General features: G+C 37.7%; 1 long non-coding RNA gene across 1 annotated transcript in view; it reads right to left on the bottom strand.

The window, feature by feature from the left end:
- Positions 1-2,256: 2,256 nt before the first annotated feature.
- Positions 2,257-26,751, bottom strand: part of LOC104658773 — a 210,826-nt gene continuing 186,331 nt past the window's right edge. Inside the window, exon 3 of the long non-coding RNA XR_747490.2 lies at positions 2,257-2,688. This is a non-coding gene — a long non-coding RNA (uncharacterized LOC104658773). The remainder of the gene's footprint in view (positions 2,689-26,751) is intronic.

The following is a 26,751-nucleotide window of genomic DNA, read 5'->3' on the forward strand; positions in this document are numbered from 1 at the left end:
TCTTTCTACAAAGAACATGTATGCAAAGCTATTCCTAATTATTCATTTATTTATTTTTTAACAGTGGTTTATTTTGTGGCTTAACCCAGTCACTTACAACAAACTAAATGAGCTAAGGATGAGTTCTTGTTTTGTATGTGCATGTATGTTTATGTGTACGTTAAGCCTTTGTTGTGGGTGGAGGGTGGGGATATGTGGGAGGAAACTAAAAGTAAAGGAACATGATGAATCCCACTTAGAATCAGAAGAAAGGGATGTAAACTTTTAAAGCGGGCTATGGTCAAACAGAATGATACAATGCAGTATTCTCATTTTGCATGCGCTTTGCCATGGTATGAGTCTAGTTTGACATCTAACATTCTGACAAAATAAAAAGCAAAAACAAAAATATTAGCCAACAACAAAAACACATACATGTACTACTGGGATTATCCTGTTAGGGGATAAAGCTTTCAGTTGCGCAATACGGATCAAGTGCTTAAGAATAATAGACACACAAGAGCGTGGGCACGTTTCCCACCTTCCATCCATACTGTGAGAACAGACACAGAAACACACCTGGAGGCCCCTGGGCTGCAAGGGGAACCCATGAAAGGAGGATACTGTCTTCCTTAGAGATCTCCAAATTGTGCGCTCAAATTCTTCAATCCATTCCCTCACACAATCATTCATCATTTATTTAACAAATATCTATCTCCAGCACGCCAGGCCCTGTTTCAATGATCCTGACATATGCTACGGGGTGAATGAATGAAGCAGGTGGCACTGCACCCATTTTACAGGTGTAGAAAGGGACAACAAAGGACCAAGGGGTGACAAAGTGGAAACCAAGGCCAGGGTCCCAGGTATCTTGTTCAATATTTGTTCACTTTGGTTTAGTTCAGAACAGTGATATTTAAACCATGGCTGATTTTGGCTTCTGAGGGGCCAGGATTTCTGCTACAGTGCACAGAACAGCCCTAACAATAAAGAATGATCAGAAGCAAAACGCTGATAGTGCTGCTATTTAGAAACCCTGGTTCAGGGGGACGACTTGGAAACTTCAGTGGATGATCCAGAATTTGTTTTTGCCTATCTGGGTAACGGGAAAAGTTTAAAACAAAAAAAGTGAATTTCTTCTAAGCTGTTGACACAGACTTGTGATTCTTTCATAAATGAGTTTCAATCTAAGTTCTGATTTTTGAAAAGAGGTGTTTACTTTGCAAACTTAACTTGGATTAAAAAGAATTCTACAGTGTGACTATCCATTGCCACCATAAGCAGCAGCACTTTTACCTGTCAGTGATGGCGCTTTAGTGTGCAGTCACAGAATGCACAGAACAGAGGACTTCTCACTGCTGTGTTAGGACACTGGATCCATGTGTCGTTTCTCAGGTGAAACTGTAGCCCTCCTGCTGTAAAAGTCACCCGCTCAATGAGGTGCATTTACCCTGTATTAGTAAGAATCTGTAGTTCAAAAAAGCTATATTTGGGGCAAAAATCAACATCTTCAAATTCAAGTCACCTCACCCCCTCTCTCAGCAAGAAGTTTATGTGAAGAGACAGCTGGAAATTCTAGCCCTTAAGATGTTAAACAAAAATGGGATAAATTTACTGTGTTTACATGGCATCTTTAGTTTCCAAATGTGTTTATTCTAATATCCCTGGGAGATAAACTGGGGCAAGACTCGACATCACTACTTACTGAACTGGGTGCAGGGCAGGGTGCTTAGATGTAAAGACAAAGTGGCTTACCTCTATGGCTTCCTGGCCAGGACAACACTGGCTTTGTTATTTACCTCCCTCTCAAAGTCATAGTCATGCCCTTAGATCATGACTGTAAGCATTTCAGAAGGCTGAATGGTTCTAAACGCTATAGTTATATAATTTTGAAAATCAGTTATAGCTATGTTTTTGCTCTTCAAATCTCCTTCACTTAAGTAAAGGCCCCACTGGGAAATTTTTAGATTGCCTGTTAAAAAAAACCTTGTCCAAGAACAATTGTTCTACCAATAATCATGACATCAAACAAAAGTGTAAACAAGAATATCTTAATTTCTTTCAAAGCATCCAATCTAGTTTTCCCTAAACAACAAAATGGAAAACCTCAGGCTTCAAAAACCTCATGGATTTTTCTCAGCTTTTCCACCAACACACTGGACTCTATTCTCTCTCCTGTCTAATTGGGTCTGATAAACATATTTATGTAGGCAAATAATGAGCCCATTTGAGTTTCTAGCTTTGTCTTCCCACAGGGAGATGCGCAAAGATGTTCAGTTCTTTCCTTCTGAAGGCTGGTCAGTTCTGTGTGATGCACACACATATTTCTAAGCATTTTGCAGCACAGTGACATTGCTTAATGCAACTCACAGGGGTGTGAAGGGCTGAACAAGACCGTTGAGGTGAGTACATGTGATGAAACAACACAGAGAAAAAGTATAGCAGGGACTAACTTATTTACAGTAAAACAGTTCCTATTTCTTTACCTTCAGTCACTCTAATCATGTTGAAGTGAGGTTCAAAGAGAAAGAAATGGAGCCCGCACCACACCATGAGAACCTGGAAGGAAAAGGGTAGCCCTGAGCTCATCCCCTGCAGAGGGGCCAAGGTAGATGACAAGGATAGCTGACCTCCACCAGTAACTGCCAAAAGCTCCAAGAAGCTCATATCTGCCTCCAGGCCCTTCATAACCAGAGGTTGATTTAGACCCTAGGAAGAAGACAATGTGATAGGACTTATATAATTTATATAATTAATAATTATGTAATAATTATTATAATTTATGTTATATATTACATATTATATTTATATAAGTATATATAATTAACTATATAATTTATATAATTAATTAGAATAAATATTAATATAAAAAGGGGCTTTTAATATATTGAATACATATCAACATATCATTTTGATATTATATATCCTATTGATATGAATTATAAATTGCATTATATAATTATATATTATACTTAATTATATAATTTATATAATCATATTAACTATTAACATAAAAATTGTGCTTTTAATGTATGGATTACATATCAATATAGCATACTGATATAAAAATTAATCCCTCAATTCAATTCCATTCATTTATCACCCACAAGCATTTACTGAGTACCTGCAAGCCTAGGTTGAGTACCTCCATGCATGTATGGAGCACTCAGTCTCTTCCTGGCACCATTCTTATACTGAGGACACGGAGATGAAAATGCACAGCGCCCCCAACCCCATGGCTCACAGCTCGTTGCACAGACTAAAGCATAAATAAGTCATTACAAAGTGAAGGGAGCCACAACAGAGGTGTAGGCAGAACAAGACACAGCACAAACAAGGGCCTAAAATCTTCACCAAGAAGTGATGGGTGAAGTTCTCAAGTATGACAAAGGGTGTGATATTTGACGAGGGTGGGTACTCTGAGTGAGCAGAGATAACATGGAAAAAGGTATCTGAGTCAACTGCACAACAATTTACGAAGGGCCCTCCAGGAAGTATGCTATGCAAAGTATGGAACAAATGAAGAAAGATGGTGTCTCCAGGGGAATTCCTAGTTCCTATTTTTAAAAGGATGTATGTTTTTAACTCCTTGAGATTAGCAGAATATGAAATGGACACCAATTACCCATACTTTTGATTGATTGCCTTTAATCCTCCATTCCTCTTATATGTGGTTACAAATCCTGCAAAATATTGATGAAATATCCTAAAATGATAAAGCAGTGATGCCAACAGATAGATAGCCTAATGATATGCAGAAACATAGAATTAGTGAACACAGAAATGGAAAAATCTCAATCTCACTATTAATTGAAAGTATGCATTTAAAAAAAACAGTAACTTTCTGTTTATTGTGTTACCACATATTTTGCACAGTGATCATGTCTAATCCTGGGAAGCATCTAGTGAATCTATATATTTACATGTGGCAATTGTACTATATGTCTTTAGACCCTTGACGTCAAAGGAAAGGAGAAAAGGAAACCTCTATGCACGGAGATGTTCACATCAGTGCTATTTATGAAATAAATAACAAAAATAGAGAAGCAAATGAAACTTCCAAAATTAATAAGAGTGCAAAATCACTGTACATTTCAGATGAGTCATGGTATTATTCTTATTATTCTTAATATTAACATTTATAATTATTAAAGCTCTTGCCACATGGAAATACTTTCAACATAATGATTATTTACAAGGGTTAGAAAATGGCATGAATACTATGGTTTCAACTGTATAAAATATTTATTTACATAGACAAGAATCAGAAGGAAATATCAAAATAATAATATTACATAAACACTTTTTTGTTATCTTGAATACTCAGACTTCCTGCTAATAATTTTTAAGCAGTTCTAATAAGACTAGAATTTGGATCATTTAATAAACCACATAGTAAGGAAACAGCATACACAGCAGTTCTGCAAAAGTCTTAGACACACACGCAGACCTTCATACTAAGGTGAAAAATGTACAAGCATATGAAATTGAGAAAAAAATTTCTCCCATGGGTGGGAGTGAAGATTCATTCCAAATTTTGCTTTGAGTAGATCTGCAAGTTGTCATTACAGTGCCTTGTCTTATTTATCAGTCTGAGCACAATGGCAGAACACGGTCATCTAAATTATCCATTTACCTTCTATATGGAATTCAGAGCTCTGTGTTAGGGAGCTCCAAATGTCAAGAGGCAGAGTCATGCCGGGGATTGATTCTGCAGATTAGAACATCTCCACCAAGGCATTTGGCCTGTGAGATGTCTAAGTAGATTAATTGAAGTAGAAATGCATTATTTATTATTTAACACTTAGTGAAAGCAATCAGCAAGCTAGGTTTAATAACGATTTCTTTTAGACACTCACCGATGCATAAGAATTAGGTAAACATGACCCAATCATTACTTGAGAGGTTTATCAGGTTTCAAAATCAGAACTTTTTTTAAAAAAAGAGGCAATTAGCATTGTGATATTCTTCTTGCCTGTTAGAAAAGATAAGTTTTATGATAACTATGGGATCTCTAAGAATTAGGCTTATTTAGACAAGGAATGAGAGAGGACTTTACAATGTTGACAGAGGTCCATTCAGTCAGGGCTATGTTTCTGATCCCTGTAGATAAATCTAGAAGACAGGAACACAGTAACTGACCTCGACACTCCTAATGGTGACTATTAATTATTTCAGAATTGGAGGAAGACTTGCCTTCCTGTTACAGCTGCCTGGATTGCTGGAGTCTAATTCATACCTATCCATGTAGGGGAAAGCTGATCTGCTGCCTGGACAGTATCTTGTCACTCCTGGATGCCTGGCCCCTTGGTGTGTGCTCCCTCTAATTCTTAAGTTGCAGCATATTTCTGGAGTCACTTTACCCAGCACAGACTGATTGAATCTTCTTCTTTTTCAGTGGAGTCAGGCTTTGACTGGAGAATCCCTAACCCGTGGCTTCTTTCTGGCTTTGGAAGATGGGACAGAAGATGTAGATGGTTAACCATCCCCCAAGGATGGAGGATCTCACTACCCTTCACACCCAAAGATGACCTCATCATTAGCTCATATATGAAGTCTAATACTTCCAGTTGCATAATTTGGGGCAAAATACTTAAACTCTCTAGGGTTCACATTTTTCCTTGTAAATGACATCTACGATAGAGGGGTTACTGCTGGGATTAAAGACAGAAAACAGGCCAATGGCATTCTCCAGTGGCTTATAGACAAGCAGTGCCTGATGTATTTTGGGTCCTCCATAGCACTCCTTTTTAAAAAATTATGGTAAGAACACTTAACATGAGATCTGCCCACTGAACAGATGTCTAAGTGTGCAACACAGTACTGTTATCTACAGGTACAGTGTTGTACAGCAGATCTACAGAACTTACTCATCTTACCTAACTGCAACTTTATGCCTGTTGAATAGCAACTCATCACTTTCCCCCCACTCCCAACCCCTGGCAACCACCTTTCTACTCTCGCTTCTGTGAGTATGACTATTTTAGATGCCTCATGCCACATTTGTCTTTCTGTAACTGGCTTATTTCACTAAACACAGTGTCATCCAGGTTCATCCATTCTGCTGCATATTTCATGCTTTCCTTTTTTGTTCAGGCTGAATAATATTCTATTGTATGCATATACCGCATTTTCTTTTACCAATCTTTGTGTGTGTGTGTGTGTGTGTGTGTGTGTGTGAGAGAGAGAGAGAGAGAGAGAGAGAGAGAGAGAGAGAGAGAGAGAGAGAGAGAGAGACAGAGACTCACTCTGTCACCCAGGCTGGAGTGGAATGGTATGATCTTGACTCACTGAAACCTCTGCCTCCTGGCTTCAAGCAATTCTCCTGCCTCAGCCTCCTGAGTAGCTGGAACTACAAGTGTACACCACCACATCCAACTAATTTCTGTATTTTTAGTAGAGATGTGGTTTTACCATGTTGGCCAGGCTAGTCTCGAACTCCTCACCTCAGGTGATTCACCCACCTTGACCTCCTAAAGTTCCGGAATTACAGGCATGAGCCACCACGCCTGGCTTCTTTCCACTCTTTCAGCAATGGACATTTAGGTTATTTCTATAATTTGACTATTGTGAGTACTGATGCAATGAACATGGGAGAGCAAATATCTCGCTGAGGTCTTGATTTCGATGATTTTGGATAAATACCCAGAAGTGGGATTGCTTCCATTGGTAGTTCTATTTTTAATGTTTTTCATTATCCTCCACAGATTTCTCTAACACACGCTTCTAACTTCAAATTTCTTTACTCATAGCACAGATTCCATTACCCACCCACTCTCAATGCTGCCCATTTCTGTCTTTTTCTGAGAATTTCTAAGTATTTTACGAATAAGTATCTCTTTTCTTGGCTAATGGATAGAATTGAAATTGCTTTACAACTACCAGCGGTAACTTTGATGGGAAGGATGACAGCTGATGCTAAAAGATTAACACTGACTTCAGAGTGGTAGCAAAAAGAAGAGGGTTATTTCAGAGACCACAATTTATAAACAACAGATTTCCTAACAGGCTAGAACAATAAGAAAGTAAAATTGTGGATTCCTATTCTTTCAGTGTTGGTTTGTTTTGTTTGGTTTTATTATAATTATATAACAAATACTATACTTTCATTTTATATACAGAAATTTGAATACTAAATTTTATTGTAATAGAATCTTTAATACAATCAACAAAAATAGTACAGTGTAACAAATACACCTATCTCAGAAAACACATTGAGGGCAATGCCAGAAAGAATATTTACTTGTAAGTACAATCAGTGGCTTCAATTATAGCTGAGTTCCATAGACATAAAATGTAAAATGTAACTGTATCATATGTGATGGTTTGCGTCCTGTGAACTTCACTCATTAACACCTTAAAGGCCTTCCCGTGATCTTGTTTAATAACATGTTCTTAAAAGGGTGTTATTCTCTGCAACACACATTTTTTAATTCTGGATATTTAGAAAAAAAAAAACTCAACATTTTTCTTGGCATTTTTTGCAAATGAATTGGAGTTCATTCAGACATTCAACTCAGTAAAAACAAAAACACATATATTTCTGCAGAGCCACAGCTGGAGAGCATGGGCTTCGGAGAGCAGACCCCCGGGTCTGGTCCCAGTTCTCCTGCCCCGCCCCAGCTTACTGTGTCACCTTGGCTGTCCCAAGACGTGCGTTCCTCCCTGGAGATGCAGTTCACAGCCAGAGTGATCACTAAGCTTCCTCCCTGCATTAAAATTCTATTATTCTAAGTCTCTCTCACTTCTCTGGAATTTCCTGTGATATGGATGCTTGCAATTATTACACCTCTGACAATTGATGCCAATAAAAAAGCATCTACAACATTGGACAATGAATTTCTTATGTTTTTATTCCATACAAAATCATGTAGTTAGGTTCAGAAATAAAATATTCATCACACATTTTGTGGTAGGCTGGTCTTGCTTCATGGAGTGAAAACGTATGTTGCAAGAGGGAGCAGGTTTGCCTAAGGACCCCTACGAACAAATTCAAGAACCTAAACTCCCAACAATGCCTATCTCTCAATCAAGAGCTTGCTCTCACTACCAACCACTGTAAATATCAAAAGTTGATCAATGTAGAAGACTTTCATTACACATTGTTCCCACAAACTGCTGTGACTCACACGCTTAGGACCCCAAACACAGTGTTCTCACTTGCATCCGCTGGGTACACACTGGGGAAGTGTCTAGGACCTGGTGGCAAGTAAGACTTTTGGAAGTCTTTTTCCTGGAAGAAAACGATGGCAGGACGGTGAACTGACTGGAGGCAGACAGAACAACCACAAAAGGCTCGAGAGTACTTGCAGCGTTACAGGCTGATCATTTTTATTCTGTGTTATTATATTTAAGAAAGCTCTAAATATTTTTCCAAAAGCCTGAATGTGCTTAAAAGGAGATACTTTTGTTATCCAATTGCTTGTTCTCTGCTCAAAGGACAAACAAATGAAAACATTAGAAATTCTCCAATAGCGGGAAACAATGCAAAAGCAGTCAAACCTCCAGGAAAACTTCTGAAAGTTGAAGCAGGTGTGTGAAAAATCAGCTTCATTAAAGCAATCTATGGGGGCTGCTTGTCTAGTAATAGCTACTGTATGTTGTGGCACACACTGGATTCCTAGGGACTCCTGGAAGTTACACTCAAGAGTGCATTTCATACCAGTCACTCCTCCATATCCAATATCTTATTTTACAGTCTTGCGGAGGGGGGAGGGGGAGGGACAAATGAGAAGGAGAGCAAGAGGGAGTACATCAATGAGAAAGAATGATGCTGAGATAGTTACAGTGAGCAACAAAGAATTCATCATAGGGACAGAGGACCAGACCAGGGATCAGCTGCCGTATCTATTGCCTCGTCCTTGTTGTTCTCTTTTAGTAAGACCTGAGTATAGAATAGAGTGACACAGTAGACCAGGATCTTACATGTCCATTCCTCTTCCTTAGGAGAGTCTTCAGATGATCCTCACACAGTGTGGCCTCTCCTTTAGGACAGGGCTAGCTGTTTGACTGGGGCTGCAGTCCCTGGTCATTGTCATGAGATTCTGGGTCTTCACAAACAGGCATAGAGAACCTGCTGAGTGTTTTTCCTTAGGCCTCAGTCCACCGATGAAAAGCTTCCTCAGTTAAAAGCCCATTCATCACCATTTGGGCACCCAAATAGACCCAAGCTATGCCTAACTCCACCCATTCACTGTGTGATTCCATTCCTGGTACAAAGTACATGGTATCAGGAGCAGTTCTTACAGTGGGCCCAATGGTAGGATTGTGTCAAGGCTGGATTATGTCATTGTAGAAGGAATTGAGAGGGTACAAATTACTGATTAGGAAAGACAGAGTCTTCAAAACTTAATAAGCCATGTTTTCAGTAACAAAAAGAGGAAAAAGGATTGGGTTGGATGTTAGTTTTTTCAAAGTTTAACATAGACTATTTTTTAAAAATGTACTAAGCATCTACAATATAATGTAGAAATGGAGATAATGAAATTACAAGTATTCTTTTTTAAAAAATATTTTTTATTTTATTCAAATATTGTTAAAGACAGGATCTCGCTTTGTCACTGAGGCTGGAGTGCAGTGGTATAATCATAGCTCACTACAACCTCGAACTTCTGGGCTCAAGAGATCCTCCTGCCTTGGCTTCCCAAGTAGCTGGGACTGCAGTGCGTGCCACCATGGCCTGTTAATTTTTTTTATTGTTTTTAGAGATAGGGTCTCACTATGTTTCCCAGGCTGGTCTTGAACTCCTGACCTCAAGCTCTCCTCCCGCCTCACCTCCCAAAGCAATGGATTACAGGTGTAAACCACCACACCTAGTCTATAAGCATTCTTAAAGAACTTGAAAGACAGAAGCTAACCAAAAAACAGACAGAAATGGGGAAATATTCAGCTGAATGCTTAATTATTTTGAATATGCAAAATTTAGCAACATCAACCTCTAACAATTATTATGGAACTGGGAAATTATTTTCCATTTACTTAAGAGATACCTCTATTGATTAAACACATGTTACATGTTAAGACTTCCCTGGGCATTGTACTTGTATAACTTTATTTAATCCCCAAATCCTCTGAGGTAAATCCTATTATCAAAGGTTGCAAGTTTTAGCAAATAAAAATACAAAATGCCCAGTTAAATTTGAATTTCAGATACAATAAATATTTGTAATATAACTATGTCCCAGGCAATGTCTGAGACACAGCTACGCAAAACATTATTTGCCATTAATATGAAATACACATTTAACTGGGCATCCTCTGTTTTACCTAGCAATGATATTATTATTATTTCAGTTAAATGATGATTAATCTTCAGGCTACCATCTTGGTCAAACTCTTCTTAGGCATTACTTGGTGTTAGCCAAAGGGTACAATAACTGGATGAGGCCAAGGTTCAAAGAAGCTTTGAGACATTTTTAAGGTGGCTTACAGACTTAAAAAATGTGGCACATATACACCATGGAATACTATGCAGCCATAAAAAAGGATGAGTTCATGTCCTTTGTAGGGATATGGATGAAGCTAGAAACCATCATCCTCAGCAAACTAACACAGGAACAGAAAACCAAACACCACATATTCTCACTCATAAGTGGGAGTTGAACAATGAGAACACATGGACACAGGGAGGGGAACATCACACACCAGGGCCTGTTGGGGCATGGGGTGCACGGGGAGGGATAACATTAGGAGAAATACCTAATGTAGATGATGGGTTGGTGAGTGCAGCAAACGACCATGGCACGTGTATACCTATGTAATAAACCTACACTTTCTGCACATGTATCCCAGAACTTAAAGTTTTTTATATATGTATACACACACACACACACACATATAAAGTTATATATATATAAAGTTTTATATATATAAAGTTTTATATATATAACTTTGTTATATATATAAATTATATATATAAATTATATATAAATTATATATATATAAATTATATATATAAATTATATATAAATATAGATATAAATTATATATATAAAATATAGATATAAATTATATATATATAAAATCCTTTCCATTGTCTGTCTTCCCAACTCCCAAAGGTAGGCTGAACTGGGGACTTAGAGAGGGCTTACATCACTTGCCCAAGACCTGTGCTAAGCTACCTCATGTACCCTTAAAATGAAATATGACATATTATTCTGAGTTTAATACATCTAAAGTCAGGCTACCTTAACAAAACGTCTGGCTCAAAAATTAACCTGTGAGCACAAAAATCCATGGCAGAGCTGAGACCTGGTTTAAAACGGTGATGCCTGAGGAAAGCTAGGAACAACTAACATTAAACCCTAGGCCCCCAACACCCAATTCTCTCAGGCCTCTCAAGAAAGATAATTTTTATCTAACTGATATTTGTATTGCATTTACTGTACTGGGTGTAGTTCTGTATCTTTTATTCTTCTGATCTTCATAAAACCCTACGATGTCGATCCTATTATTATTCCAATGCTACAGAGGAGGAAACTGAGGAATAGAGGGGTTACATAATGTCCCAAGGTCACACAGCTAGTAAATGATGAAGCCAGGTTTCAAACCTGGGCAAGCAGGCTCCAGAATTCATGTTCTGAATCACTAAACAATGCCAACTCGAATTCCATCTATCGTGAAGTTTTGGAAACAGATCAAGAATTCTCTGCATGTATGAAAAAGCACATGATCTATTCATCATTTCCAAAACTATTTTACAAACATCATCTCCTTTGGATCTTAGAGCAACTAGATAAGGTGTAAATGACAGGTAATATAGTATTATTATTGCTATTTTGCAGACGAGATTAAGAGAGATAAGATTGTGAGTGGTGATGCATGACGGGTTCAACATTAGCAAATTAGTAAACACGGAGTCTTATCTAAACCAGATTCTCTATCCATTCTACCTAGGATCAATATGGTAAGCAAAAATAGAACCCAGAAAATGCTAAGAATGATTGTCTTGCTCTGATTTAAAAATCTGGATTTCTCAATGCGGGAATGTCTTTAAGTTTGGGATTACAAGAAATCTGAGGCAGGGCTGGGCTTGGTGAAGCAGGATAGAAGGAAATGAAAGCCATCACTCTGAATTATTTGCTCAGTAGTCTTGGGGTAGCTTGGTAACGAAGCCAGAATGGGAGGCTTAGGAGTCATTATAAAGGAAATCTCTACTTTGGAAAGTGACACCAAGTGCAGTTATCAACAGAGAGCTAACACCTTTTTTCTGCCAACTGGAGGACTTCTACTACCAAAACTCTGATCTATGCTTAAAGTGCTTATCAGTGTGCCAGGCGCGGTGGCTCACACCTGTAATCCCAGCACTTTGGGAGGCTGAGGTGGGTGGATCACCTTAGGTCAGTAGTTCAAGACCAGCCTGGCCAACATGGAGAGACCCTGTCTCTACTAAAAATACAAACAAATTAGCTGGGCGTGGTGGCAGGTGCCTGTGATCCCAGCTACTCAGAGGCTGAGGCAGGAGAATCGCTGGAACCCAGGAGGCGGAGGTTGCAGTGCGCCGAGATCATGCCCTCCAGCCTGGGTGATGAAAGCGAAACTCTGCCTAAAAAAATAAATAAATAAATAATAAAAAAGTGCTTATCAGTGAAAAAGGTGAAAAGGTGATTATAGTTGAATGAACACAAAAGTTGAAATCTGGGTACCTCACTTACCAAAAGTTAGTTAGTTTCCGAGGTACAAAGTTTTATTTCTGAGAAATCACTATGGCCTGGTATTAAGTAACAAGATGATGATGGATTTAGATCTAAAGCAAAAATGAGAGAGCTATTAAACAGAAAAAGACATTAGTGTTTATAATGTATATTTTAGAGAAAAAGCTGTAATGTATGACTTTTCCAATGGAAAGCAGAAATCAGCTGTGAAAATAGCTACTGTTGTTGAGCTCGAAGTAAGTCACTGTCTGCAGAACTCTTCTGAAACAGAAGAATGTGGGCCGCCAGCGCCCAGTCGCGGCTGTGATCTTGGAGATGTCGGAGCAGGCAACATGCCTGCTAATGAGACCTCAGAAGTGTCTGATCATCTCTTCTAATTGCTCTAAATAATTGGAGAGCCGCATGGCCTGGCCTCTCCTTCCTGAAGACGGTCAGTTCAAATATGCAAATATAAAATTATTTGAATACTGCTCTAATTGGCGTCCAAGCTACCCATTATTTGCTGGAGAACAAAACAATATGACTAAAACCATTGACTATCAAATCCTTCATTTTAAGCTTCACTGAGCTCCCCAAATTACCACAGGCAGTCCTGACAGGGACCACTTTACAAGAGAGTTGATGACCCCTAATTAAGACACAAGGCGCTTCTAGTTATGTTAATATTTGAAATTGAAATTGGTTTGACCTTGCAATTCCATATAATACCACCAAGTGAAACTCAAATCCAGGCACCTTAAGTTGACAAAATGTCCAAAGCCCATTAAATACATTGCAAATTCAAGTTCCATCCACCCCCCGTATTCCCCCAGTTGATTGCATTACAGAATGACAAATCTAAAATATCATACCTGATCACATGGTTTTCTGTAGAAACTTTATCCAACAAAGGATATTGGACAGGCATTACAAATTCTTCTTCCTACCAGAAGTTGGGATCCACCATGCACACGTTTGGCCACTCTGAGCTGGAGTGAGTGGTCTCTCTCAGTCTCTCTCTGAGAGGCAGGACTAGCTGGATTTCCTAGGCCGACTAACAATCACTAAGCCTAGCTGAGAAGGTGACCGCTTCCACCTTTAAACACGGGGCTTGGAACTTAGCTCACACACGACCAATCAGATAGTAAGGAGAGTGCACTAAAATGTTAATTAGGCAACAACAGGAGGTAAAGAAATAGCGAATCATCTGTTGCCTGAGAGCACAGCAGGAGGGACAAGGATCAGGATTTAAACCCAGGCATTTGAGCCGGCAAGGGCAACCCCCTCTGGGTCCCCTCCCTTTGTATGGGAGCTCTGTTTTCACTCTATTTCACTCTATTAAATCTTGCAACTGCACTCTTGTGGTCCATGTTTTGTTATGGCTGGAGCTGAGCTTTCGCTCACCATCTGCCACTGCTGTTTGCCACCATCGCAGACCCACCGCTGACTTCCATCCCTCCTGATCCAGCAGGGTGTCCACTGTGCTCCTGATCCAGCGAGGTGCCCATTGCCACTCCCGATCGGGCTAAAGGCTTCCCATTGTTTCTGCATGGCTAAGTGCCTGGGTTCATCCTAATCGAGCTGAACACTAGTCACTGGGTTCCATGGTTCCCTTCCGTGACCCATGGCTTCTAATAGACCTATAACACTCACAGCATGGCCCAAGATTCCATTCCTTGGAATCTGTGAGGCCAAGAACCCCAGGTCAGAGAACACGAGGCTTGCCACCATCTTGGAAGTGGCCCACCACCATCTTGGAAGTGGCCCGCCACCATTTTGGAAGCAGCCTGCCACCATCTTGGGAGCTCTGGGGGCAAGGACCCCCACGGTAACATCTCCACTTGTCTTCTCATCAATCTCTTCTTTTTTAACAAGTCTCATCTTCTGTCCTCTCCCTATTCCAGTCTTCATCTTTCATTGTGTTCCAAGGTACCTTCCCCTTCACTGACAGGCCTGCTCACAACTTAGAAATTTGGGTGTTTTTTTTTTTTTTAACCTTTCTAAAACTATTTCTGCATCTACCTCAGTAATATCTAATCCCATTCTACCACAATTTTCTAGATGAAGTTACAAAACCCTGCCTTCTCTTTTAATTTGTGTTAATTTCATCTCTTCTTCCTATATCCCATTTCCTCATCCTCAGAAACAAAAGTGAAACTCTCACCTTTTCCCAACTGCACTCAAATTTACTCTCTCCACCCTTCCCATCCTGGCTGTATTTCTTGAAAGAGTAGTTGACACCTCCTGCCTTCACTTCCTCATCACGCAAGAGTTCCTTGATGTTTTATAATCTGTTCTCCAGCCCTACACTAGAGATAAGTTTTTGGCAGAAATTAAATGTTAAGGAACTCTTGCTTTGGAGTCAGATCCCAAGCGCTGGATCCCCTGTTCTCTTAAGGGCTAAATGCCTAGCTACGCAATTTGTTTTTTCTTTTTTTGAAATATATTTCAGTGCCTCACAGTTATTGTAATTAGTAAGTGACACACGTGCTTGATACCACACTGGTCCAATTTTAAGTGGTCAGAAGTGCTGAATTTTGTGTGTTTTCCATTGTTATTATGCTGTGAGGCCAAATTCCATGATATTCCTCAATTTTCATCTTCTTTAACTTCTCAGCACCATTTATTTCGAGATTGTTTAAGGTATTTAAATGTTCTCCTTACCCATGACAATTACTCATCTAATTCTGCCCTTATCTCTGATGATTTTTCTCCTGTCTTCAGTGGATCCAATTCCTCCCCCATCAAACTATACACTGTCTTTAGAAGTGTAATCAGCTGATCCTCACCTCCTCCTACACTATTTTCCCTTGTGATCTCCCCATGACCAGAGCTCCTATTATCCCTGTTGTATTTATGGGTAACTCCCAAATGTGGAAGGACAGGCTCAGCCTCTCCCACAAACTATCTGCTAAACAAATCCTGATATGCCATCATCTCACATCAGCAAGTTAAAACTAACAAATAAAACCAAACATCTTTGCCCTCCCTCCTCCATAAGGTCTCCTATTCCACTCTCCCTTATTTCTGCAAAAGTCATTGGTAAGTCCCAGGCCCCAGGCTGTGAAACTGAGAGCCATCTCTAACTCTTCTTCTCATTTGCTCCCAAACTCAGAGCATTATCTTTATCTCTTAGAGATACAGAGAATTATTATGCTGAATCCAAGCAGATGGTTGGAATAAGAAGAAAGGAAATCTTGGAAGAAAGTGTTGTTTTGGAGGTTGTAATGGCTGCGAAAGAATTAAGGAAAACAAAAGTTTCCTTTAACACCTACCACATTTCAAAGACCATGTTAGGTGTTTCTTTCCCGATATAATAATGAAAAAGTCATTATTTCAAAAAGAAAGGGAAGTGTGCAAAAATGAATTTCTGATGATAAACTGGGAATGTCTTTGATGAGGGAAATCAAGGAGCAATGTCTACAAGGATGAGATGCCCAAGGGTCATCCAGTGGGCTGGGGCTTCTCAAAAACAAGGACAGAAGGGGAGAGGAACTCATAACCAGTAATATTATCTTGTAATGAGATTATTGACAAAGTCTAGAAACATAAACCTTTAAAAAAATCCCCAAGGCCAAGAAGGAAGAGGTGGATTTCAGTGTTTTACTGCACTGAGAAATAGGTCAATGTATGTCACAGGTAATGGAAAGGAACTGAAACTACCTGAAGTCCTATTTGGAATCATCTTTTCTGTTGACAGTCCTCTTCCACCTAAAAAGATTTAGTGCTATGATAAAGCTGAGGCCTGAGCTAAGTGAGAGTTGACATTGATTATTTAATTACTGTGTGTCATGGACACCTCATTTAATCTTCACAGCCACTCTCTGAATTAGAAAGTTAAGTTTCCAGATAAAGACTGAGACCCCACAGGCTGGGCGCGGTGGCTCACAGTTGTAATCCCAGCACTTTGGGAGGTCAAGGCAGGTAGATCACAAGGTCAGGAGTTCAAGACCAGACTGGCCAACACAATGAAACTCCATCGCTACTAAAAATACAAAAATTAGCTGGGTGTGGCGGTGGGCACCTGTAATCCCAGCTACTCGAAAGGCTGAGGCAAGAGAATCGTGTGAACTCAGGAGGCGGAGGTTGCAGTGAGCAGAGATCGCGCCACTGCACTCCAGCCTGGGTGACAGAGCTAGACTCCGCCCCCCAAAAATAAAAAAAAATAAAAAAATAGATATTGGGACTGCATAGATGCTCACGGCACTCAGTTATTTAATGGCTGAGCCAAGATGTTTGCACTGTTGACTCAAAAAGCCAATGAGTTGACAACTACATGATGCAACTCCTCACGTCTGTTATCTCTATAAAACTAACTTGGAGACTGGGACACTTTACAGGGGCGATCACTGAATCATTGGCAATCTCTGAGGAGATATGGAGGACAGGAAATTTTCAAAAAGAAGAATAAGGTCATCTTAGTTTTCAAAAAGAAGAAGAAGGTCAATTCTAACATGACTCAATAATCAATTGTTATGTAGATGGTTGTGAGGACTTAAACAGGACATGGTTAATACTAGGAGCAACACAGATTCTTAAAAACAGACTAAGTCAGACTTACTGCATTTTCATTTTTTTCTGCTGTACGCTTACAAACGAGGGAGGGAGTCAGCAGACTGATGCATAAGCACAGAGTTTCACATTGGTGACGAACTTCAGGGCTGGTTGGATGATGTTTAAGTTCACATATGACATCTTCACCAAGATGTCACTTGGCCTTGTCAAATCTCTAGCGTATGGAACCCACTGTCTCACTGCCTTGCATAATAACACATTTCATTTGTGAAGAGTTGAGACTATTTTGCATAGCCTGGATGAGTTAGCAAGTATTTTCCTATATTAAGTTGAAATCTAGTGAAGGTTTCCACCACTTGGTTTTGCTTTGAACATTTGGAGGAAATTTGGCATAGATCTGACTTTCTTGCCCCATGGAAAGTGGTTCATACATGAACACAAAGACTAGGCCCCTTTCTCTCACCTCCTCCCTCTGTTTCTTTAATCAATCTTCCTTGGAGAGTTCAGTTTCCAATTTGCTACACAGCGTGAGACCACGTAGGGAGATTTTTGATATTTTTAAAGATCTTCAACTACGAAATCATTCCATCAATCAGACAAAACTATAGAAACATTATATCCACCATCCAACTTTATCAGTTTATAACATTCTATCATATTTGCTTCAAATCTCTCTCTATATTCAATGTATAATCATTGCAGACACATTAGACCCCCCATTTATCCTTCTCAGATGCCATTTACTTCCCTCCTCCCCACTATGGGTTGAATCGTATCCCCCCAAAAAATTCACATACTGAAGTCCTACTCCCCAGTAACTCCAAATGTGACCTTCTTTGGCAATAGGGTCATTGCAGATATAGTGAGTTAAGATGAGGTTATAATCAAGTACGAATAGGGACTTCTGGCCTCCAGAACTCTGAGATGATAAATTTCTGTTGTTTAAACCTTCCAGTTTATGGAACTTTGTAAAGGTAACTCTAGCACACTAATTCACTCCCCAGAGGTAATCACTATCATGGATTAAGTATTTATCACTCATAGAGATATGTAGTAATATATTAGTTTGTTCTCATACTGCTATAAAGACATACTGAGACTGGGTAATTTATAAAGGAAAGAGGTTTAATTGACTTACAGATCCGCACAGCTAGGGTGGCCTCTTAAAATCATGGAAGAAGGCAAAGCAGGCACCTTCTCCACAAAGCAGCAGGAAGGAGTGAGTGCGAGAACAAGGAAAGCCACACTTTAAAACCCTCAGTTCTTCTGAGAATTCACTTACTATAATAAGAACAGCATGGAGGAACCGCCCCCATGATCCAGTCAACTCCATTTGGTTCCTTCCTTGACATGGGGGGAGTATAGTTTGAGATGAGATTTGGGTGGGTCATAGACCATATCAAGTAATATGTCTAAAAATATGTGAAAGTATTGTTTTCTAGTTTATACATTTTATATAAATGCTGTGGAATTATAAATATCCTTCAACAACTTACATTTTCTTGGTGTTTGAGACTTACCCATTTTGATACAGATACAGTGCACTTTAAATGGGCTACCGAAAGTTAGGATGGCCAGAGCCTCAGGGAAGTTCCCATGGAAGGCTTTTCTTAATACTCTAGTGTTCCATGAAATTACCAGCAATTGCTGTTCTCATTCATATAAGTTCCGTACTGTGTTCTAAGAATAAACCATGATTTATTTGTCAATAGCATAAATACAGGTCGATTTCTGGACTCTCTTATTTTGTTCCATTTGTCTATTTATCTGTCTTATCCCCAAGTCACTCTTTCTTGATTACTACTCTACAGACAGCCTTAAAATATGCTGGTGTATAGCCTCCTCATTCTTTTTCTAGATGGTTGAGTACTCTTGATCCTTTTCATTCCCATATAAATTTTAAAATTCCCTGGAAAATTATATAAAAGAAGCCTAGGAGATTTTAGTGGGGATTGCATTAAATCTATAGATCACTTTGGGTTGAATAGAAATCTTAACAATACTGAGTTGTAAATCTCTGAACATAATATATCTCTTCATTTTACTTAGATCTTCCTTAATTTCCCTCACCAGTGTTTTGAATATCCAGTATAGAGATCGTTCATATAATTTTTTATGCTATTGTAAAATGGTACAGTTTAAATTTTCTGGTCCAATTTATGTTGCTACTATATAGAAATATAATGTTTTATATATATATGTTATAGTTATGCTATATAGTTATGCTTGAAGATATCAGTACCATCCCCTTAGGATCTTTAAGCATAACTATATTTTCAACCTTAAAACTATATATATATGGTTTTATATATACACACATATCTGACTTGTTTATAAATGACATGTATGGTTTTATATATATATGGGTAATGTATGTATAAAATATATATACATATACATATAAAAACATTGTATTTCTATATAGTAGCAATAAAAAAGGGAAAGTAAAATATATATACATATATATAAATCTATATGTATACATATGGACTTTGTATCCTGCAACCTTGTTAAATTCACTTTTTTTTTTTTTTTTTTTTTTTGAGACACAGTCTCGATCTGTTGCCCAGTGAGCCGAGATTGCAGTGGTGCAATCTCGGCTCACTGCAAGCTCCGCCTCCCAGGTTCATGCCATTCTCCTGCCTCAGCCTCCCAAGTAGCTGGGACTACAGGTGCCCGCCACCACGCCTGGCTAATTTTTTGTATTTTTAGTAGAGATGGGGTTAAATTCACTTTTTGGTTTTAGTAATCGATCCATGATTCCTTAACATTTTCTAATATACAGTCTATGTAAATACAGATAACCTCATGTTTTCTTTTCTAGCTTTAAGGAATAGGCTAGAAACTCTAGTACAATATTGACTGAAAATTATGAGAGTGGATATTATTTCCTTATTTTCAACCTTAAAGGAAAAACATCCATTTTTTCCCCATTAAGTATAATGTGAATTATAGATTTTTGTGCATGCCCTTTAGTCATCTGAGAAAATATCCGTCTATTTCTATCTGTTTTTTCCTTACTTACTGAGATGAAAATGTGATTTTTGTCCCTTATTTTCTAAATTGCATTGATTGATTTTGAATGTTTAGCCAGCATTGTATTTTTTGGAAAAACACATATACACACACACAAATGGCATGATACATATCATTCTTTTCTATATATTGTGGATTCAATTTGTTAATATTTTTTACAGAAGTTTTTCATCTATATTCATGAATTTTTTTTTGAAATGTCTTTATCAGGGTTGTCCTGGCCTCTTAGGAAGTAATCCATTTCATTTATTTTTAAAAGAATCTGTGTAAGGTTAGTATTATTTCCTCCTTAAATATTTGAGAGAGTTTACCATTAAAGCTAACTGGAACTGGAGTCTCTTTTTGTGAGATTTTATTTTTTATTTTATTTTTTATTTTATTTTTTATTTTATTTTTTGAGACGGAGTCTCGCTCTGTCACCCAGGCTGGAGTGCAGTGGCCAGATCTCAGCTCACTGCAAGCTCCGCCTCCCGGGTTCACGCCATTCTCCTGCCTCAGCCTCCTGGGTAGCTGGGACTACAGGCGCCGCCACCTCGCCCAGCTAGTTTTTTTTTTTTGTATTTTTAGTGGAGACGAGGTTTCACCGTGTCAGCCAGGATGGTCTCGATCTCCTGACCTCGTGATCCGCCCGTCTCGGCCTCCCAAAGTGCTGGGGATTACGGGCTTGAGCCACCGCGCCCGGCCTGTGAGATTTTAAATTACAAATTTTATTTCAACATCAGAATATGGATAATTTCCATTTCTTCCTGTGTACATTCTGCAAATATCTGGTTTTTAGAAGAATTTATTTAAACCACCATGGCACATGTATACCTATGTAACAAACCTGCACATTCTGCACATGTATCCCAGAACTTAAAGTACAAAAAAAAAGTTTATGGTGTGAATTATTGCTAATTTAAAACCCATGTGCTTTAATACAATTTATTTAAGTTGTAAGATTATTAAATTTTTAGTTTAATACAAAAAAAATTTATTTATTTCAATTGGCCTGATATCTTGGTATAAAAATTGTTCCTAACATTTTTTTTCTTTTAAGATTGAAGGACCTTAGTGTTGCTTTTATTATTTTATTCATAATATGGTGATGGTGATTTCTGTTCTTTGTTTTCTTATTACATCTACAAACAGGATTATCAATTTTGTTAATTTTTCAAAAGAACAAGTTTAAATTTTATTTATTCTCTCAATCTTGTGTCAATTTCCTCTTTCATTTATATCTGCTGTTTCTTAGTTTCTCTTCTTTACTTCATCTGAGTTCAATTAGCTCTTCTTTTTCTGCTTCTTATGATGAAAGTTTATATCATTTATTTTAAACCATTTCTTTCTTTCCTAACATAAGCATTTAAGGCTACCAATTTCTCTCTAAACAGTACTTTAGATGACTCTCATACACTTTCATCTATTGTGTTTTCAATATCTTTTAGGACAAAATATTTCCAAATTCCCAAATTTGACCCATGAGTAATTTAATTTTACGTAGCTTAATTTCCAAATATGTGAGGATGTTTTAGATGTCCTGTTAGTGATTTCCAATATAATGCTGATGTGGTCACAGAGCATACTCTATATAATTTCACTTCTTTGAAATCTATTGAAATTTATTTTGTGGCCCAAAATGTGGTCTATCATGGTGAATATTTCATATGTCCTATAAAAGAGTATATTTCTGTGGTTGTTGGCTGGTCATTCTCATAAATATAAACCATAAAGACTTGGTTGATAGTACTGCTCAAATCTTTTACAGACTTATTGATTTTTGTCTAGTTCTATCAATCCTGAGGGAATGGTATGGAGATATCCAAGTATAACTATAGCCTTGTTTATGTCTCATTTTATGTCTAAAAGTTTGCTTCCTGCATTCAGATTGCCGTTTTTGATGCATACATATTTAGGATTATATCTTCTTGAAAATTTTATCATTAAAAATAGTATCTTTATCTCAAGTAATACTTGTCTTTAAGTCTATTTTGTTGATATTCATATAGCCACTTCTGTTTTCCTGTGATTACTATTTGCATGTTTTAGCCTGTCTATCCTTTTTGTTTAACCTAGCCATGCCTATATATTTAAAGTGAATCTCTTGCAAGCAACATATAGCTGAATTTTGCTTTTTTTTAAAAAAAAGGCTTATAATGTTTGTATTTTAAGTAAATGCCTTCATATTTAATAATATGATTGTATGGCTGAATCTCCTAACATTCTATTTGTTTTCTTTTGTCTCAGAAGTTCATTGTTTCTTTTTTTTTCTCTTTCGCATCTCCTTTTGAATTCAATTTGTATTTTATAATATGCTCTTATCTTCCCTTATGAATTTTTAGAACACCATATATTATTTTTCAGTAGTTGCCCTAAGGATTATGATATTTGTCTTTAGCACAATATAATCTATGTTGAATTAATAATATAACACTTATTATATAAGAAACTAACAAAAGTATAATTTCATTTACCTTCACCCATCCATTGTGTTACTATTGCCATATATTTTTCTACATGTTATAAACCATTTTTATTATTTTTATTATTCTTGCTTAAAGAGAAATTAATAATTGAGAAAAGAGCATCTTTTATATTTTTCCACATATTTGTAAGGTGTATCACTCTTCACTTCTTCCTGAATATCCAGATTTCCATCTGGTAACATTTGTCTTCCACTTGCATAATTTCCTTTAACATTCTTTGAAGTATAGGTCTACTACACGTTCTCTAAGTTTTGGTTACCTGAAAAATGTTCTCATCCTGCTTTTATTTTCACAGGCTATATATGCTATATATAGAATTCTATGTTAATCTTGTTGTTTCTTCAGCATTGTAGATATATTATTCCATTGTCTCCTGGTTTATATTGTTTTTGCCAGAAGTCTAAAATAATTCTTATCATTCTTCCTATGTATCTAATTTGTCTTTTTCCTCTGGATGCTTTAAATTTTATGTTTAGTTTTTATCAATTTTATTATAATGCTCCTAAAAATGACTTTGTTTTGTATTTTCTTTGTCTGGGTTTATTTGAGTTTCTTGAATCTGCAGATTGACATTTTTAGTCAAATTTGGAAATAACTTGATCTTTTATCCTTCCTTATTTTCTTCTCCAATTTCTCTCCTTATTTTTTAGGATTCCAATTATAAATACATTAGATCACTTGATATTGTGCCACAGGTCACTGAAGCTCTCATTATATTTTTTTCAGTCTCCTCCTCTCCTCCTTGTCCTCCACCTCAGTGTTTCAGTTTGGGTAGTTTCCATGGACCTCTATGTTAATTCACTTCTTTTTTTTCTTACTGCATTTTCCAATCCACTGGTAAGGCCATCCTGGGAAGTTTCTATTTCTGCTATTTTATTTTTAAGTTATAGAAATTTTATCTTGTTCTTTTTGATACTTTTCATTTATCAGCTGGTAGTTCCCATCTGTTCATTCATTATGTTGATATTTTCCTTTAAAATTGGAACTTCAACTTTGGTTCATTAGCACCCCAACATCTCTTTACACTATGTGTCCTCAGGATTCTCCATTCATCTCACAGTACCTGACAACTATGCTCTGCCTGACCTCATGGAGTCTTATCTGCCCATACAGAGCTTAGTATGTCACTCAAAACTCCAGGGAATCCCTATGGTGATATATAGAACTCCTCTCTGTGAGGTTCTTCTCTCTCTAGTGCCTCAACCAACAAACTCAGTTACTAATGCTGCTCCAGCCTCTAGTCTGTTTCCTCTGCCCAGTGTTGGTTCTGCTTCCTTGTGTCACAGGCTAGAAAGTGTACCCAGGCAAAAGACTGAGTTGAATGTGGGGTTGACTTTATGTGTCTCCCTTCTTTTGAGGAGCACAGCCTTGCATTAACTGTAGAATTTAATATCTGAAAATAGTTGCCTCATGTATTTTCCTTACTTTCATTAATTGGCAGCTATGTCTAAAACTCATCAATTCATCATGGCTGCAACTGGACATCTCATTTAGCATTTTATTAATAGTAGTGTAGCTAAAAGGGTATCTAAAAATATTCTATTTCATTCAACTTTTCATTATAGTATGCTTCTTTAATTTGGTATTCCAAAGACAATACGATCCTTAAGCTCTCAAATACCATTGTATAGAACAAATGTTCATGAAACGGTCATAAAATAAATTAATGAACAAAAGTAAATGTAATTTTGTTTTATTATTTCTAAAAGCTTTTCACTGTTCATTATTTCCCAAGTGAATTTGCATTTTTAGGTTTGCTTTCTCCTTAGCTTAATTTGTTTCCATTCTGTTTCTCCTGGTGGAGGCTGGGATAAAGATGTAAGGTCAACGCTCACAGAGTTTCCAGTCTAGAGACATAAAGGGGCCAATTAAAACAATAAGAATTAGTCTGTATCAGTTGGACCACTGAATGAGACCTTATCTGTAAATAATAATAATATTTTTAAAGTATTTGTAAGATAATCTTATCACCTAATACAACGAACACTAAACATACAATGAACACTTAACAAATGCATATAAAATTAGTCTTTTGCTCTTATTTTAGTTTTAAAACTCAGTTATTGGAAAAGGCAGAAGCTCACTAAGGAAAATCAGAGTTTTGTTTTACTTCTATTTTGCATGCTACATGGAAAGTGTCACAATAAGAAAATATGAGATTAAATTGACTTAAGAGCAAAGATCCATTGTTTTTTAAGTACCCTATCAAATTATTTTCAGAATATAGACTAGAACTATGCTCTGGAAACACATCCAACTATTTAAACCTACAGTAATTTATGTTGATTTCTGTTGCCAGCTATTGCTGCTCAATGCTCAACATTATATCCTGTGTTGAGGTGAGTAAGGTAATGAAGCATTAAGTCAGGCCTGGACTGAAGAACAGGCCCCATCTTGGCTGCATGCCCATGAACAAACATACGTTAGGGCACCGCCAAACTGGTAGTGTCTGGCATTTCTTCCTGGCGGTCGCCACAGCTGACCTTTTTTTTTTTTTTTTTTTTTTTTTTTGTAATACTGTGAATGTGTGCGTGTTCCAATAACTCAGCTTAAGTTATGCGTTGGAGATGCAAGACAGATCTTTGGCTTGTCTCTAGCTGAGCTTTCCCTTCAAAATTTCTGGCATGCTTTAGAATGAAGACTTAGACAAAATTTGAGACATATCTTTTATTAGGACGCAACCATCAGTTGGTCAAATATAATAAACTTCCTTCTCCCACAGATAGTAAATGGATCTTCAACTCTCACTAGCACATTTACCAGTCTGATGAGATATGTTTTAAATTTTCCAGGAGAAGGGACCTCTATCAGGCAGCTGTCCTGGGAGCTCTGCCCTGACTCATAAGTACCATGAAACTTACTAAACTCACAGCCTCTCAGAGAGGTTTCCATAAACTGACCTACTTTTTTCAGTCATTTCACAGAAATACTAGTGTTTAGTTGGTGACTTTGTATTGTCATCTAGGTGGACATCTATAAATATACTTTCAATTGTAGGATAAGATCAGGCTCAAGAATAAAGTTGATCGGCTTCCAGCATATTCATAAATGTCTAGACATTCACACTTCTTTGTAAAGAAACCCTTTATATTAAAAAGGTAAGACATAGCAGCCCAATAGGCAGAGGGGAATGATTCTTTTGGGAACCAAAGGATCCAGAAACTTTAATGTCTTCTTTTCTTCTCCACAGATGGCTACAAACACAATTGTAAAAAAAACTGATTTCCAGTGGCATCTGGATCCTACTTCCAGGCCCTTTCCTCATGAATTGGTTGTTTCCCAACCACCTCTTCCATCTTCCCTTCAGGCAACCTCTGTATTGCCATGCTCCCTTATCTTTATCAAAACCTTATCTTAGAGAAGGTCATTATATCAGTCATTCACACCTTAGTATAAACTAAAGTAGATGTCTTATCTTGATAGTTATATTATACACCACCTTCCTCCACTAGAAGGAATTTCTAATATCAGAGTATAAAGAGTTATTTAAGATAAAGGAAGAATTTCTTAGCACCATTGAACCTGAAAACTTACTCTCCTAATATGTAAGACCATCTCTGGACTACCCTAACCATTTACTTTTGTGTTCAATCTCTTGGCCAACAATTAGGATAAAATTAATTCTGGGACAACAGTCTTGAGCATGATGAATATGGTATTTGGATTCAGAGATTCAGACGAGGAAGACAGCCCTTCTGGTTGAAAAAATCCTGGAATTCTTTATGGAGGAAGTAAGATTAGTACTGAGCCTTGAAATGTGCATGCTAGAATCTTCCTCTGTTTCTGCAGCTGTAAAATGTTTGTGGTGAGATTTGACTAGAACAAGGTGCCTAGAAGAACCTGACCAAGATGCTCTACTGGTTGACTGCCGGAGTTTGGGATTTGTAGGGAAGACAGAATCACAGGTAAGTTTTGGCCTCACTGTGTCATTTTTAGAGGCCACCTTCAAAATATCCAGCTAAGTGCACGTTTTTCTCCTGTTGTCCCATGTACACCAATCAACATTTCCTTTGGGGTAAATCCCCTTAAGGCTACCTCTGGGAACTGGGAGAGGCTGTGTAGCCCTCTCTCATTGATCCATCTCTAGACTAGATCCCATAGCTGATGGGCAGACAGTAGCTTGA

The sequence above is a fragment of the Rhinopithecus roxellana genome, chromosome 13 (genome assembly GCF_007565055.1).
Source record: "Rhinopithecus roxellana isolate Shanxi Qingling chromosome 13, ASM756505v1, whole genome shotgun sequence".
Taxonomy (NCBI): Eukaryota; Metazoa; Chordata; class Mammalia; order Primates; family Cercopithecidae; genus Rhinopithecus; species Rhinopithecus roxellana.